The sequence below is a fragment of the Pterocles gutturalis genome, unplaced genomic scaffold (assembly GCF_000699245.1).
Source record: "Pterocles gutturalis isolate BGI_N339 unplaced genomic scaffold, ASM69924v1 scaffold27585, whole genome shotgun sequence".
NCBI lineage: Eukaryota > Metazoa > Chordata > Aves > Pterocliformes > Pteroclidae > Pterocles > Pterocles gutturalis.
The window spans coordinates 10,297-28,207 of NW_010146670.1; positions in this window are offsets into that span (position 1 = coordinate 10,297).

A 17,911-nucleotide genomic window follows, 5' to 3' on the forward strand; every position below is an offset into this window, starting at 1 on the left:
CTCTTGCCTAACATAAAGTATGTACCACTAGATTACTCTGTCTTCAATATCCTTGAGTTAATGACAGCCAAGCTATTTCTGTGCACAACTGAAAAAGAAAATTATTTTTAACTTGCATTGGTTTCTGCTTATCAGGAAGAAAGTAAGTTATTGCTTCTAAAAAAAAAATCTGCAGCATAAATAATTATTCCTTAATACATTTTCTACCTAAAATTACATTTGAAATAATAAAATTTTTTTAAACATAACTTAGAATTTTTAGAATTGTATATTTAGCACCAACATTGTGAAGAAAGAAAACCACTCAATGACAAAAGTCACTAAAGGAACTGTTATGGAGGTTTATGATAGCTATCAAACTGCACAGTATTTAATTGATCCTAAAGACTAAACTTCGATGCAAATCAGCTTACCGTAGCAGTTATCACTCAGTGTGAGTCAGCCTTTCTTTGCAAAACAATTAGGTATGAATGCAAAAGGAAAGTAAATTCAGTTATTAAATATGATTGCTTGCTTGTTGCTTTAAATCACACTGGTTTATAGCAGCCCTCATTATTTATTCTTATCTTTTTGCCATTGGCAAAGTATAATTGAGGACCTTTTCTTATCATTTACATGCGAAAGAAGTCTTTTTCCAGAAGACTTTATTATTTTTTTTTTTAATTTAGAGGCAAAATATATACCATGACTATCAGACACTCAGCATTTACTGTTGGATAACATTAAAGACCTTCAGAGAACAAACTGTCAGATTTTGAGATTTCATTTGAGAAGGCCATGTCCATCTTTTCTCAGCTTTACAAAACTCTGCTAACTCCAGAGATTACCCTGTCTTTTCAGGTGTACTGCTACAGAAAAGCACTGCAGAAAAGTTTTAACTAACGTGTATCTTTTGTTGCCATCTCTCAAGATCTCACAGAGCCTTTGACTGGAACTCTTTTCTATTTTAATATAGTTCACTGGAAACACTGTTAGAGTCACAAACCAAAAGCCTGAGACACAAAGGGCAACCAAATACCAAAGAAATGTTCCAGGAGAAAGCAGCCCCTCTTGTGCTCCTGGCTCACATTAGTTTCCCAGCTTAAACTAGCTGCTCACCTTCTCAAGTGTTCTTCAGGTGTTTGAAAAGAGCTATCAGCTTTTCTCTCAGCCATTGTTTTGATGGTTATTTTCAGGAAAGATAACTGTGGAGAACCTCACATCTGTCATTTGTCAGTTCTGTCCTTTTCTTATTTAAAGCCATGACTCATGTAGCTGGGGTACAAAACATAAACAGCATGTCAAGCAGCAAGAGGTGGGTTGGCTGGGTATCCCTCTTTGTCCTTTTCTTCCTGTCAAATGACAAAAGTTTTGCTTTCTTTGACTACTTTTAACCCTCTGGAAATGAGAAAGCTCTAAATAATTTCCAGAAAAACTGTAGCCCTTTGTGAATCTGACATATGTAAGTAGCTGAAGAGCAATTATTTTTCCATTGCCCATTTCCAGGCCTCTCACAGGTGGTCCACAGAGCACAAGCTGAGCCTTCCTTGTCGCATGGGCTGCCTGGTGTGAGTGTTGGTGTAACACATGGACAGTTTGTACTGGCAGTGCCAACAGAGGAAAGGACACCTGAAACTTGAATGAGCTCCTAAGAAACACCATGAGGTAATTAAAACTGCAATACTGTGATGATAGACAAGGCAAATACCTCTGAAAAAAACAGAAAATAGAAAGTTGGAACAGGAGCCATTGCGTTCTTCTCTCTGTTGGCTCTTATTTCTCTACTCACATTGGAACTATCTTCAAATAAGTACATTGGGTAAATATCTTCAAATTTTAAAGTCTATTATAAAACCATGTGGTAAACATAAATGCCATCATTCACTGATAAAACAGTTTCGTGGCAATACAATTTTCATAATACTGAATAAATGCATACTTAGTAACTTTGACTCAAATGACATTTACGTGTGACTATCATTCAAAAAAATCTTGACAATAAGCGGTAGGAGAACCAGATCAGCTTTATTTTTTTCTTGTGTTAACCTTATACATCAGGCTTGCCTTTGGAAAATAATTCTCTAGTTTGCCTTTAGCAAACCCACGTAGCTGTGTGCCATGTAACCATTGCAACATTGGTTTATCTTTCAAGCCAACCCAAGAATATTCAGGCACCTTTCTGGGTAAAATCAACAGCAGCAGCAAATTTATGCTGTTTAAGCACAAGTTTCCAGTGCTTCTCAAAACTCTACCTAAGTTACCATCCTTGTAATTTGGGGGTTTGGAGAGAAAAGAAGACTCAGCAGGCACTCAGGCTTAAAAAAACCAACCAACCAACCAAACAAAAAAAAAACCCCAACAAAACAAAACAAAACCCAAGCAAAAACCAGCAAAAAAACCCCACCAAACTACCACAGCATTTCCATTTTATGTGTCAGAAAATTTTGTCAAAATTTGTTGACAGGCAATTCAAGACAACTTTGTTTTCAACCTTCGGGATGTAATTGCTTCCTGAATTACATTAGTGGCAGACTGGCATAAGAAGTTCTTGATTTTGCCTCCCATACCGTGCTTGCACAGTTGACCACCCTCCCATCTGAACAGTGCAATGGCTTGTAGATTCACAGTATCAACTCTAACACTGAAATGATGTGCTTCAGAAATAACCCATCACCTGTTAGACAGTGAGCCAAAGCACTGAGATTTAAAATACCAGACAGGAATATGTCTTCTTGGCTGACACCTTGTGAAATTATACCCTCGCATCCTTCACTTATGGGGTTTGTAGCCTGCACCTTTCAAGGCACACAAGTTCATGGCTTGAATTTGTTTTCATTTGAGTTAGCCTGGCCTCAAGCTAATAATTTTGTTAAAGGTTAGGACCAAGATCTTAAACTGACATTGGAAGCTGGCCAGGAGATAATGCAGGACTGTGAATATAGCAGCAATATATTATTGGAAGACTGAGTGTTGAAAGAGTCAGGAAATTTTTTTTGGTACCAGTGGAGAACAGGCACTATTTTCTTGTAGAGATCCAGTAATGCACCTGGAGGTGACAAATGCATGGATGATCGCTGCCAGGTCCAAACAATGAGGTTTCTTACAGAGCAGAAGACAGGGGAAGGATCAGGCTGTTTGATCATCTGTGGCTAGCAATACATTCAACAGGAATTCAAGCAGTCTTGCAATTACAGTCAGCAATGTTTCATTGGTGAGATGAGAAAAAAGGGCAAGAGTTTCCATCCATTTGTCAACAGATGCACAGCAAACTCCTTGAGCTTCTATACATTTGTATATATGCACATACCGTTTCTGCCAGGAAAGCGGGAAAATTTGGGTTTTAAATGGGAATTCTTTTTATTCCCATAACAACTTCCCTTCCAAACTTCAAATTATTATTTTTACTAAGAAAAGGCAGTTCAGAATAAATTAGAGAGCAGACATCTACATAACACTTGTCTCAAGAGATAATCACCCCTGCTTTATCTTCAGCAGCAACTTCATGAAAACGACAAGTGTTTGGTATGGCTTGGAGCAGCCACATAGGCTGCGGGTTCTTCACTGATCCTCAAAGTCTCATTAGTAGTCAAATCCTTGAGGCAATATCCTTTCTTCTCTAACTTTTCAAACTTTTGAAAACAGCTAACAAAACCAAATCAATAATAGTGATTTTTGCAGACATTCCTGGGCTTGCTTTCAGTTGAAGTTATTTCCCCAGAAAATAGGTTTCTGGTTCAGTTTAACAGATGCACAGTAACTCGCTTGTGTGATCCCAACAGCAAATGGCTGCTAGAACTGCTTCTTAATATTATTCTGTTCTTCACTGGAAGATTTATTTTCTCACATGGAAAGAACATGCAAACTTGAAATATCTGGAAAGACGGACCCCAAAGATTCATAAAGCTTTCATCCTTATCAAATTACAAATAACAGCCTGTCTTGCATCTCAAAAAAAATTCATATAAGCAGGGGGAAAAAAACCAAGACAGATTAAAACAAACTGGTGAAAACACATACCAAAAAAGGTAGAAAATTATACCAGTGTCTCCATTAAGCTGTATTGTACTATCTACTTACTACAACCAGAGATAGCTATAAAGAAGTTTAAACTTAATACATTGAAAAAAAAAATCCCCAACTATAAACCATTTGATTTCTTGTGAGGACTTCCTGTTTCCTTTTCCTTCAATTTATTCCATTTCAAAAGCAGGTCCTTTACTCCAGGCATCTCTGAGCATATCTGCACCACATCAGGCCTATCTAGCCAGACTTAAGTGATTTACCTTTTGTATTTAGCCCTCAGAGAAGCACCAACCTGCTCCTAACAATGCACTAATACTTGCACTGGCAAGCTGAGTTTTTCCTAGACCTGGAACGTCACTGGGTTTTCTATAAAGTTCACTTCTCAGAAGAAGTGTTGCATTTACAGCCAGAGGTGGCAAAAAGGGCCGTTGTTCTGTGAAATGCATATTGAATGAATGCAAATGCAAACTGAATAAAAGTCAAAGCCTCAAAGCCAAGAAAGCTATTCTATGTCAGTTTGATCAAAAGAAATAGCCCATCCTCATCCAGTTATACAAAATTTATCATCATATTTGAGTATATCACTTGAAGTGTGAAAGAGGAAATGTAAACAGATTGAGATCCTCATCTAGTTGTGATCCTATACAAATCTATACCAGATCTATACAGATTCTGTTATATGTCCTTCTATACAGCTAGCAAAGCTATTTGAAAAAAAATTTATGCACGCCACTAATTCTTTTCTGTCCAAAATGTGTTTATATGTTTTTAAATATCTATGAGGGGAAAAAAAAAAAAAAAAAAAAAACCAAAACAGAAAAAACCCCACCATGCCCAAGCCCAGGCAAATGGCATGCAGTAGGATTCCCTCTGCTACCTGAGGGCTGCCTCCAGGCTGGGCCCCCTCCCTCCCGCTCCCTCTGCTCCGGTGCTGCCCGGTATGGACTCCACACCGCAGAGCTTCACCCTCTCTGCTCCCCTCAACAGAATGAGATGCCCAAAACACAATTATGCTCAAGTCAGACCTAACCCTTGCTTCTGTGGCTAATACAGATTGGTAAACATGCTTAATTATTAGAAACTAATGAGCTGTTTACTTTGCTAAGTACAAATGTACCAAAGGCGATATCAGAGAGAAAACAGAAGAAACGAGGGAGAGGGATGTGGGAAAAATTCAAGAATAACAAAAGGTATGCCTAGAACAGCTCTTTGAAAAGCCCCCAAAGTTTCTCTTTTTTTTTTTTAAGTTTGCAAGCTTGTATGCACACAGAGTTAAATTAAACATAGGACCTGAATTAAAAACACACTTATTTGTGATTTATCTCCCAAATAATAAAAATCCAAGTGCTTCCCCTCAAGGGTGGACTATCCCAGAGTAAGTGTGGTTATATAAGCAGTTTTCTGCAAAACAAACAAGTATAACATATTCAACAAAACGCTGTAAGAGATGCAATGTGAGCTATGTTCACAGATTGCTGGATTTTCCCAAGAGACTCCTGGGTAGCAGTTAGAAAGTAAAGGCAGAAATATACATCATCTTAATGACTGCTCAAATTATATTACTATAGCAGTAGGGAAACATCCTTAACTTATGGAACTGCCACAGAGGGGCTGTATTCTTGCACCAGGTACAGACTTTATGGATATAGTTACAACAAAAGAAAATAACCCTTCTATGAATTTATATATTAAATATCCCTTCTACGAATAGTATTTGAGAGGAAAATATTGATAACCTAAGAAGAAGGAAAGCTCTAGAACAGATGAACTGAAAAAGGAATTTTGATGCAATACATATTGTTGAAAGCACTAAAGCACAGGTGGCAAGTTGAGCTTTATCATATAAGCATGGGAGAATGTCAAAACATAAAGTCAATAGAAGATGCATACAAACTTGCATTTTTTTAGGGAAAAAAACTTCAAAGATTGATGTTATCAGTATACATATTAGCTAGTCACACTCCATAATGCTGACTTTGAAATTACTAAACTTAAATTTTGGTTCATTCTTGACATACCATCAATGAGTTTCCCATAAAGGAGGCCAGAGCTGCAACCAGAAACAGAAGAAAGATATCCCTCCGCTCTCTGCAGTGAGGTCACCACCCTAATATTACCATTAAAGGGCTGTAATTGTCATGTCACTAAATAACCGTATCGATATGCTAGTAATAAAATACCTGTTTTGAAGGACTGTCACTTCACTCTAGAAAAACATTGTTCATGAGGTTCAAGTCTGCTTTCTAAAACTATGTATAACTAAGTACATAATAAATTCAATTTGTAGAATAGCCACTCATCACCACTAGACGAGCTTGCAAGTGGCAATCTTTCCTAATAGATATGTTTACTGTGCATTAAAAACAGGCTCATTATTCAAGTAACAGTGTAACAAGCACAACCCTGGATTTTAAATGAAATCCAATAATGAACAGCCAAGGTTACAAATTTTAATGACAGTCTTTGTTAGATCTGCATAAATAACCTCCACCTACTGAGATGCCCAGCAGGCTGTTAGTGTGGCCTTGGGCTGCTGGCAGCTACATGCCATTCCAGGGCTGCTTCTCAGGTGCTATGGCAAGCTCCAGAGGTTGCCACTGCTTGCAGCCTTCCTGCTACAAACTTTTATAAAAAAGAAATGATGGAGCAGTGAAGGAATGGCACTGAACTAAAGCATTCTCCATTTAGGCTATTGGAAAGCTCAGTCATTGGCCCTGTTATGAACCGACAGCATCCCTCTCTCTTAACAAAGGTTGTTTTTCTTTATTATATCTTTACCAGCTTTTCATCCAGCCCAACTGTAAACAGCTGAGCAATGAGGTGTCAGCTCTGCCCAGGAAGCTGTTTACATAACAGGAGTTCTCATCAAGAGGGAATTTCATCCTAAATATTCAATCTAAATGTTGTACCTGGCTTAATTTCATCCCATTATTTTGGCTGTGACCAAACAAATCAGTCCTTCATCTCTACTCTGCTTAATCTTTGTAACACATCAGTTCTCTCATTACCTTCCAATTTGTGTCAGATTTCAGCCTGTTTGAAAAAATCTTTGTCTTAACGACATCTACAATCCAGCCTTCTAAATGACAAAGGCATATTTAGGAGAAGTGTTTGCTCCCTGCTTGGTAACAAGGTTCCCAGACTGGTCAGAACGCCTCCTGTTGCAGTTACATGACACTGCAGTTGCCATCCACTTGTCTGTCCTCAAGTTTCTTTTCACTTGATTTTCCAAGTTTCTACCCCAAATCTATCTGCATACTTGGATTACTTTTTCTTTTCATGTGCTAATTTGCACTTTTCCTAGTTAACTATAGCACACTATTTTCTGATCACATAACTAGGTCTCTGCCCCTGAGTTATTACATCTTCTCTGTAGAAGTGACCTTTTTACACATATATTACCTTTGAAAACTGGCAGGCCTCCAGAGCCAGAAGCATATACACATCTCTTGTCAGTAAGCAGCAATTCAACTCGTCAAAAGTTTCATATACCCAATATCAGAAGTTGATTTTTTTTACTTCAATGAGTCTTCAAACAAAAGGAGATGATGACTCTTTTTAAAAGCCTTGGTATTTAAAAAAAAAAAAAAAGTGAAGTATTTCTTGCTAAGACAATGTATTTCATGTCAACATTTCTCAAGTTTCCTTTAACACATTAAATGAGATAGTAAAATAGGATAACAAGATCCCAACACATCACAAAATGCGGAATATTCTACATCACATTCCAACTTAAGCACATGTGAATAGAGATGAGAAGATTCCTCACCTGCCCCCCAAATAGTTCCTCAAAACCAAGAGCACTCTCACAACACACATTCACTCCCAAATAGCAACGACCAGTGGAACACTCACTACCTGTCAGACCGCATGGCCAGTCTTCATCAAGAAGCTACTTTAACCTGACCCACGCAGACTGAACTTGGTTCCCTTTGCCAGCAGTACTACAGCTCCTATGATCCTGCTGCTGCCATGCATGCTCAGGGCCTGATGTGCCCTTTCGGTGTGTTGGTTGCAAAAGCCTACGGCCTGGACAGCTCTTACTCTGTTCAGGGAAACAGGACATTGAGCCTTGAGTAACAGCACTCTGACCCCGTGACACAGCAGCAAGCTGCTCACTAGTCTACAAAATAAAGTACTTCATTATTTCTTTTCACTAAAGAAATTCCCCCCACCTGAATTTAGAAAGCCTCAGAGAGGTCCTGAGGAGGCTGTACTTATCCAGTCTGAAGATCATAGATATGTTCTTGAAAGAGCAGAACAGCTAAGGAAAGTAAAGCTCAGTTTTTCCCCCAGGCCCCTTTGACAGCTGGGAATCCACATTACTAAACGTGATGAAATGCCTTTAGACTTACAAAAATAACAGAAAAAAATATGTATCAGCCTCCCTGCACCACAATAACAGAAGGGAAAACAAGCTTGTTTATACTTTCTTCTGTGTGTTACACAGTTGATTTGTTCCTGGGACACACTGATAGTTATGCATGGATGCATCAGTCATTTATTGCAATCACTGGATTTGGAGATTATGAAAATAATTCTGGAAAAGAGTTTAGGAAGCCAGCTAGTCAATTCCCCAGCTCCAGGGCAGGATCAGCTAAAACTTCTCATTTCTGATATATTCTAAAATATTCTTAATAGAGCTCCAGTCATGTAAAGCCCATGACCTTCCTGTCAATCACATACAACAGCCAGTTCTCCATGGCACTACTACACACAGGAGTTGGACAACCTAACTAAAAGCAGAACTATCAGCTGACAATATATATTAATAGAACAAATAGACAAATAGAAAAATGGAAAAAATCTGCAGCAACAAAGGGATTTACAGCCTATAACATGCAATTCAAGGAAACATAAAATGCCGTATATAAGAAGAGTAACATGCTATGGTAGAAAGTGTGTTCAATTCCTTTGGTTGAAGTCACAGAACTGCATTCCTTTTAAAGACTGTCACTGGGCAGAAGAAGTTGTTCTTTGCCCCATCCTGGCTGATGCTGTGGGGCCTCCAGAAGGAGCTGAGATTATGCACCGGTTTTAGCAGTGTCTGGACAAGTACTAGAGGGAGAAGGTTTTAAAGACCAGAGTTGTGCAGGCTGGGAAAGAATGAGATCCAGCCAGCAGCACAAGCAGAGCCTGGGAAAAAGAAAAGCATGCATGAAATCAGGTGTCTGAAGGGACTGAGAGGGATTAATAGGGGGCCAAAAGGGACTCTGGGGGGTTTGTCACCAAAAAGGGCTCAGGACAAATGCAGAAGAACCCATTTTGCTAGGACATAGGGAAGACACCATTACAACTCCCACTTTATTCTGTTTTACCTGCCATTGAACTTTTTTCTTTCTAGTTTAAAAGCCTAGCGGTTCTAGTTTATATGAAAATAGACAGTGACTTTTAAGTCTGAAAACCTTTCAGTTTGCTCTCATTAAGGAAAAGTTCTAGGCAAGCCTACCCCAAAGGCTCAGGATCCCATCACCCATGCAGAAATACAGACCTAGAGCATACCCGGTGTGCCAGCACTGTACTCAGCACACTAGCTACCAGAAGGAATGATCACAGTAAGTGAGAAAAGCTTGGGTTTTTTGCAGCAGCCTGTAATTCATGATGCTGCACTTCCACTGGGGAAGCAGCAATCTCTTGGCTCCATCCACACAGCCTTTCCACCCAGATCCTAAGAGCGCTGCACTCTGCTTTCCAAAGGCAGGAGAAAAACTTGCTGCGTTTTCCTGTTCTCAAAAGGGACTACAGCCCAGCGTTCAACAGCCAGAATGAAAGTCAAAAGAATACTACAGATAGTTACATAGCATAAAATCTTGCAGTCCAGCTTCTGTTCTTATCATATGCAGAGCTTTTCTAAAGCTGATGTATTAGATTCTGAACACTGCTGCGTAATGCTAAGGAGAACACCAAAGGCCACCTGAGCCCCAACCACCACCTGCCCTGAACTCTCAGCAGGCTGTTCAAGGAATGGCAGAACAACAGATTAAAGGATTTGCAGATAATGGAGAAAGTAACTAACAAACACTCTGGCCTACCAGGTAATTCCAGAGCAAACAGCTGTTTTGGATGGCATGGCAAGAAGTTACTAAGACCACATTTATGCAAAGCTAGTTGAAACCTTCACATGCAGGGAAGAAAGAGTGACACAGATCATGAAGACACAAAGGATCTGCATCCATAGTGTTAGTGTGAGTGGTAATCCGTAATGTGACATCTTCATTACCGTTACTCGTTTGCAAGCTAAATTAAAATCAAAGATAGATTAATGTACTTGTCTTTTGTTTTGTAGCATGCCTTAATGTGAAGTTACTGGGTATAGCTTTAGTGTCACATTTTCATTTCAAGCGGAAGAAAAATCTCACCTCTTACTAAGATGCATAGGAGTTTAGACATGAAGTCAGACCCATAAATACATTTTAAGGTTCTGCACATCTTGCTAGATGTGGAGCTTTGATTTTTTAATATTTCCAAAGGGTGTAATACAACTCCAGCATAGAGAGACTTCCTTCATTTCATCAAGCATTAGACAGAGGCACAGTGGTTCTGGATGATGAGTCCTTTGTCTTCATTCTTAACAAACACTGCAGGGAACCCACCCTACAATGAAGCTCTGGTCTGAAGTACCTGTAAGACACAGGTCCTAGGTGCAATGAAGTAACAAGTCCTATGCTGACAGAATATTAGAGAAATGTAAAAATCACACTCCCAACACATGTAATTCAGTAGGGAATTATTGCTTCTCTGTCTTTTTTTGAAAGCAATATTTTATACAACATTTACTTAGAACACTTTAGAATCACTTATTTTAGAGTAAAAAAGATGTGAAATGAGAGATTAATACAAACAGGCACAAGCCACAGCAAGGAAAAATCTGACTAGCCATAAGAAAAATATTTACAGCAATAGCATTTAGGCACTGGAACAGGCTGTTCAGCAAAGCTGTAGGATATCCTTGGAGATATTAAAAACTTAGCTAGACAAGGCCCTGAACAACCTGACCTAACTTTAAAGATAGTCCTGGGTTGGACTGTGTGACCTCCAAAGCTCCCTTCCAATCTGAATTTAATGCAAGATCAAAGACCGGGCAAATACTGTAAGCTTGCGTGCCTACAAATCTTTGTAGATGTATGTCCAAAAGTAGTTTTATTATTAGCCCTGTGGAAATGAGACATAAACCATGCAATGCAATGCCATTTGTTTGTCTAGTGTTCCTTGCCACCTTCTCCCAAACGTGCAATAACTTTTGAAATGACTGAGCCAACATCAGACAGATTTGACAGAGGTCTCAAAGCTAATATTATTTCCAAATGTTTCAAAATATAAATGTTCACACACAATGAGCAGACACATAGCTGTAAGCAAGTAGACCAGCTAGTAGACAGAAGACAGCAGAGGTACAACGAGAGCATGATCAGCACATGGCCCACGGTGTCTGAGCCATTCTTCCCACATCCATGTAATTTGGGCAGGTGAGTAAGGAACAGTATATTAGATCTTTAAGAATTATGCCATGTACCTACAGACAGGATGGACACCAAAGGGGACAGCTAGAACCTCCCCAAAACAGAGTTTTGCTGAGATCCATTTGAAAAGAGCAAACAAAAAAGCAATGAATCCACGATGACTGCATGAAGACTTATAATAGTGAATAAATGGGCAAAGCAAGAGCTTCTGGTTGCAATGGGAAGGCGATATGCTGTCTCCTCTCCACTGTGCAGATGGCAGCTGCAGCAAACACCAGGGGCAGCTGACTGCATACTAAACCTTGCTGTGCCCTGAAACACCACGGTGTACATGGGGCAGTATAGCTGGGGCTCTGCCATTAAACATTTTACAACATTCGTGTCTCCCTACCTAGGGGCTTCATCCTGCATGAAAAACAGGCATAAAAGGACTGACAGAGCAGCTTGGCTGCAATACTGAGGCAAGATTTAAGAGTAAAAGGGTAAGACTGTACCTGAGAAGTGTCAGAGGAGTCGAAAAAAAAAAAAATAGGGCAGAAGAATGTGGATTCAGCCCATGCATATGCGCTGCTTTGTCTACTCACATCAACTTCCCTTACATCTTCCTATTTCTTGGTAAATGCCTCATATTTTATAAAACAGAAAAACAACTTCAGGAACAGGCTTTCTCAGTAGGATAAGAAAAACCAATAGCACTGCAATATACATATGATCTTTCAAGATGGGTCCTGTGTTATCATCAGGAGGGTTACATCAGCACTAACGGCATACTAGGATGGTGTGCAGCTTTTGCTTATTTTTTGTGTGGTCCATATTGCAGACAGAAATGATATTTTAAACAAGTCATCTAAGATAAAATCTTCAAGGTTCCTGCTCCTTCATGAGAAGCTAATTCATTGAATAGGTGTCCACAATCCACTGAAAAAGTAATTGAAAATCAAATCAGAGGCACATCACATTAGAGAAGTAAAGAACACAGACAAGAGGCATTTAACTGTCCCTTTCCTTCTAAAGCTCCAGAAATCTAACGTGCTTCTGATGTTGTGTCTGACAAACAATATTTTCCAGAATAACCTGGAAAAATGCCAAAGCTCTGGAAAGCACCAGTTTACCTGCAGAAAGCCTACATACCGCTTTCCACAGTAAACAGGGAAGTCTTACATAAATCAAATAGTGAGATCCATTTCATTGCTGTAGAGAAGAGAGATGCTTTGAGTTAGGACTTTACAAACACAAATACATCTGCACAAAGAAGAAACTAAATAAAGGTTTTCCCTCTGCTACACAAAATTTTAACTACTTCAAGGTCATATAAATGTGAAATCTTCTTTAAAGCAGGGATTCATCTGGGTTTAAACAGACTTGGGTCCCTGCTTGGAAAAGGGGGTTCCAAGTTATACATTTCCATTTTTTCTCCAAAAGACATGAGGCTCCAGTCCAAAATCAAGAACCAAAGACTCTTAACACTGCAAGTTTTCAGATACACCCCTCTCTTTGGGACTCCCTACCATCAGGTAGCCAGCTCCTATTCAGCACACTGTCGGCTGAGGACCACATACTGACCTGCCCCACAAGTGGATGTGTAGGAGTCTCGCTCACCTCTTGTCAGCTTTGAATACTGTTCTCATCACTTAGGTTTCCCTGTGAACCTAGCTCAAACTCTTCAGATCCATTAAGTGAATCAATAGGTTTCACTGTTTATTTACCACAGAAACTCATCCTTCATGTTTAGCAAAGGCGGTTACAGACCTCTCTGTCAAATCAGACCTCAGATTTACCCATTGATCTGTTGTTACGGTGCCTATTCAACACAGCCTAATGCCATTCAGGTACCCTGCAGGGAGCAGAGCTCGAGCGCCAATTAGCTCCAAGATTCAAATCAGCCTGGCTTCACTATCAAGACATGACTCAAGCAATTTTACATGCATTTTCTCAGAGCTTTTCTGTTTAATTATTCCATTTTCAGCCTTTTGGATTCTTAAGTGAATCAGCTGGCATTCAATAACTCTGCCAAAAATCATAAAATCATTCTGCATTTATGCCATTACTGCAAGCAAGTTTTCACGGTGCAAAAATCATTGCTTCAAGCCTTCTTTTACAGCAATCATGGGCTCACTCTTCAATTAAACAATAACAATTAATTAACTCAGCATAAGCTTACCATAAAATCAGCCCAAGAAATCTAAGAACCGTCTGTTCATATATATCCAAAGTAACAAACTAACTTGCTCTGGTCTACCGAGTGACTAATTCACCAGTTAAATTCTGGTTTGGACTAATTTGAGTCAGCAACAAATCTCTCTCAGCCTTTTGATTTTATTTCCATGAGACTTCTGTTTGCCTCCTCTAAATTCTAGAGAGAGAAAATCAACAGCCCTCAACTCCCACCTCCCCCCAAAAAATCCTTTTTTGAAGGAATATAAATTAAGACAGACTAAATATTTGCAAGAACAAAAGGTCTTTTCCCAAACCTTGGCATAAAGAAGGGTACCATGTTCTGTCTTTTTTTTTTTTTTCACATTATAAAGGAAAACTAAGTCCTTGATTTCCAAGTGTTTTATTAATACATATCATATTAATTTACATAAATTTATTAATAAAATCTAATTCAATCTTGCTTATTATGCATTGTACCAATATGTTAGCATTTCACTTTCTGAGTGCCTGTTTCCGTTGTTTTTATATAACAATCTAGAAAATCCTATACCTCCTAACATTTTCCTAACAATTTTAATTCAAAACAATATCACATTTTCTTAGTCTCCATGGAAGTCTCCTTCACATTTTTGTCTGTACTTATTTATTGAGCAGGGTTTCACAGAGCAGGGTAAATATCTGTCACCTATTAAATCATTTATTTTTCAAAGTTCCAGAAGGTTGTAAGCTACAGAATATAAGTCTCTCGGGGTACCACCATACAGCCTCATGTATTTCACTGGAGCTAGTACACGTTACTAGAGTGGAAAATGCATTACAGCCTCAGAACAAAAAAGCCAATTTTGATTCACTATTCAACCACATTTTACAGACCATTATGCAAATACATGCATTAATGTTTTTCTACCCTCTGCCCAGAAACCTTTTCACCTCTCCCCTCAAAAGAAAGGGGCTGTCTTGGTCAGTTCTGACATGGGAAATACATTTTGAGTGTGAGACTGTCATAAAGTAATAAAGTAAGATGGGATTGTCATGGTGAGTGTCCCTTTCCTTCCTGGCTTGCCTGCTCAGCTGTGCTTTTGGAAGGCAGAACTCTTCCTTGCCCTGGTGAGACCGCATCTGGAATATTGTGTCCAGTTCCGGGCCCCTCAGTTCAAGAGGGACAGAGAACTGCTGGAGAGAGTCCAGCGCAGAGCCACAAAGATGATGAAGGGAATGGAGCATCTCCCTTATGAGGAAAGGCTGAGGGAGCTGGGTCTCTTTAGCCTGGAAAAGAGGAGACTGAGGGGTGACCTAATTAATGTTTATAAATACGTGAAGGGTGAGTGTCAGGAGGATGGAGCCAGGCTCTTCTCTGTGACATCCAGTGATAGGACAAGGGGCAATGGGTTCAAGCTGGAACATAGGAGGTTCCACTTGAACATGAGAAAAAACTTCACGGTGAGGGTGACAGAGCACTGGAACAGGCTGCCCAGAGAGGTTGTGGAGTCTCCTTCTCTGGAGACATTCAAAGCCCGCCTGGATGCGTTCCTGTGTGATCTGATCTAGGTGTCCTGCTCCGGCAGGGGGATTGGACTAGATGATCTTTTCAGGTCCCTTCCAATCTCTAACATTCTGTGATTCTGTGAACTCAGAAGTCGTAAATGCATGAGTTTAACAAAAATTTATTTTCTAACTTCTCATACCTGTGATTGGGGAGGAATAGTGGCTATTGAGTATGTTCAGATTGTAGAAGGTAAACATTCAACTTTAAGGAAGATGTCATGTGCATAAACCCAGCTTCTATTGCTAACAATGTATATTGTTCATTATTCCCCACACGTCAGTGCTCTCTCATTTCATACTAAAAACAAGATTATATTAAAGAATTCTGAAAATATAACAACAATAAAAAAAATTGAATTGCCTGTCTGGCCCGCGATTTAGGTTGAGGATGTCAGAGAAAGCAATCTGAAAAAAGTACAAAAAAACCCAAACCATTAAGCAAGTGATTTTAGAAAGAATGAGATAATCCTGAGCACCACCATCGTCTGCATGAGATTACTTAGAACAACAGCACCATCCACTGCCCACGTGGTGAAAGGCACAGGCACCGCCTGGAGAAAAATGACACTGTCCCACTTGGGAAATGGGAATTGAACTCTCACTCCGTTAAGGAGCAGAGGAACTTGTGCTGTAACCACAGACACTAAGGGACTAGAAGCAAGCCCTCCCAATTATCTCTTTTTGCTGATAATAGCAGGAAATATTTCTTGAAGTCACAACTAGAAAAGCCTTTTGTGGTTTATTTGCTTTTTGAAGAAGGTAAGCGCACTGCCAGGCAGGGAGGGAACTCTTGCTTGCTAGCCAGGGAGGATACTATCTGTACCCCCTCAGGTGCCAGATACAGCTGAGAGGGGGAGAGCCACGAGTGCTGCACCCAGCCAGAGCTGAACATTAATTAAAAAAACAACAAACAGACGAACATTAAACCAATCACAGATTCTTCTGCCTTTGGTGAAGGAAACACAGCAGGAGCTTTCTAACATGGCACACACTGAAAGATGTATTTCAAATATCAACAGAAAATATGTAACAAAATCTACAAAAGCACCAGTAACAAATCACAAAGATCAGATGCTATTTTCCAAGAACTGTAAAGAAACTGAAAGAAGCTGAAATATTAAACATAGTCTAATCTCCAGAGCAGCAGAAAGCAGCAGATGTGAAACTTCAGCAAAGACTGTAGAGGGATCTACTGAGCTGAAGCTACAGAACAGCAGTTCCAACATCCACACTGAACAAATGGGTAAAAACCATAACAATGAATACCAGGAGTAAGGATGATAAATGGAATACATTGAGGAACAGCCAGCACAGCTTTTGGGGGAAGAAAGTCTTGCCTCCTACACCTGTTCAAAGCTTTGGAGAAGTCTAATAAGCACATGAACAAGAAAGACAACTATCTCTAGCTAGATCTGATCCCATGTGGCCATCTGCACAGCTGCTCACCAGCAATTATTTTGTGCATGATTTTACCTCAGCAAATAATAACACACACACACATAAAAAGAGGACTTTCTGTTATTGCAAGATACCAGGGAATGGTCATGCTAAGCTTGTGTGAAGCTGGCCATGTTATTCAAAGATCACTAACTGCAAATTAACACTCCTTGATAATTCTGTAGGGACTTGACAAAAAGCAAAAGTGGCAAATGCTAAAAATGAACCCCAGGAAAGAGAAGAAGAAAAAAAAAATCTAAACATAATATAGCTTTTTCTGCTGCCAAACAACTAAAGATCTAAATCAAAATATTACTGCTTGAATATTACAACCATTATTTCATATTATTTGGAAAAGATTTGATTGTATTCCAAAACACTATACTGTACCACTCTGACAAACTGGTAAACACAATCTAGGCAGACAGTCTGTAACTGGTACAGTACCAAACCACACAAACAGCTTAGATAAATCTAGACTGACTCTATTTAAGTCTTTATGATGTACGTTTGGTTTAATTTTTAAGTGGTTTCTTTACATCTGGATTCTGCCACAGTCTCCCTCACAGACAGATCCAAGTGGAAGAAGAAATGTTATGATTAAGGTACGGTCGTGAGATTCATGCAATCTGATTTCCAGCATCACCTTTGTCTTCACATGCAAGATACATTTCTTAATTTGGCTCTGTATCTGCAGAAAGCAACTTGAAGAATCCCTTTGCTAGTATTTTAAGGCACTTGTAATTCCAGGTGCAGTTTGTGACAGCAGACACCAATCCAGAGCAACCCAGCTTGAGTCCCACCTCTCTTTCCACAGAATTTTTTCTCATCCTGCACATGTTCCTAGCCCTTCCCTCCACAAACAGCAGCCCTCCCCAGATGCCCATTGAATTATTGAGGGCATCGGGCTGCTGCTGTGTGGTTGGATTCTGCCAGCCCAGGACCCTGGGGTCCTGGCCAAAGGGGGGACCCAAAGGGTTAGAAGAGCCTCAGTGCCTGCAAGTAGGAGTGGTGGGAACATGCAGCCTGAGGAAGAGGGCACGGCAGGACTACAGCAGTACCACTGACATCAGCTTAAACTATGGTGGAGATGCAAACCACACCCACAGCTGTCCCCACATACAGCAATGACATGAAGAATTGAGTAAACCGTCCAGGAAGAGCAGAGAAAAGCATTTAACTATCTCAAAAAAAAAAAAAAAAAACCCAAACAAAAACCCCCCAGAAATCAGTTGTGCTGGTTTTAAATCTGTATGTCTCCTATTTGGACAAAAAGAAGCAGGGAAGAGGAAGAGTGAAAGTGAGGGTGC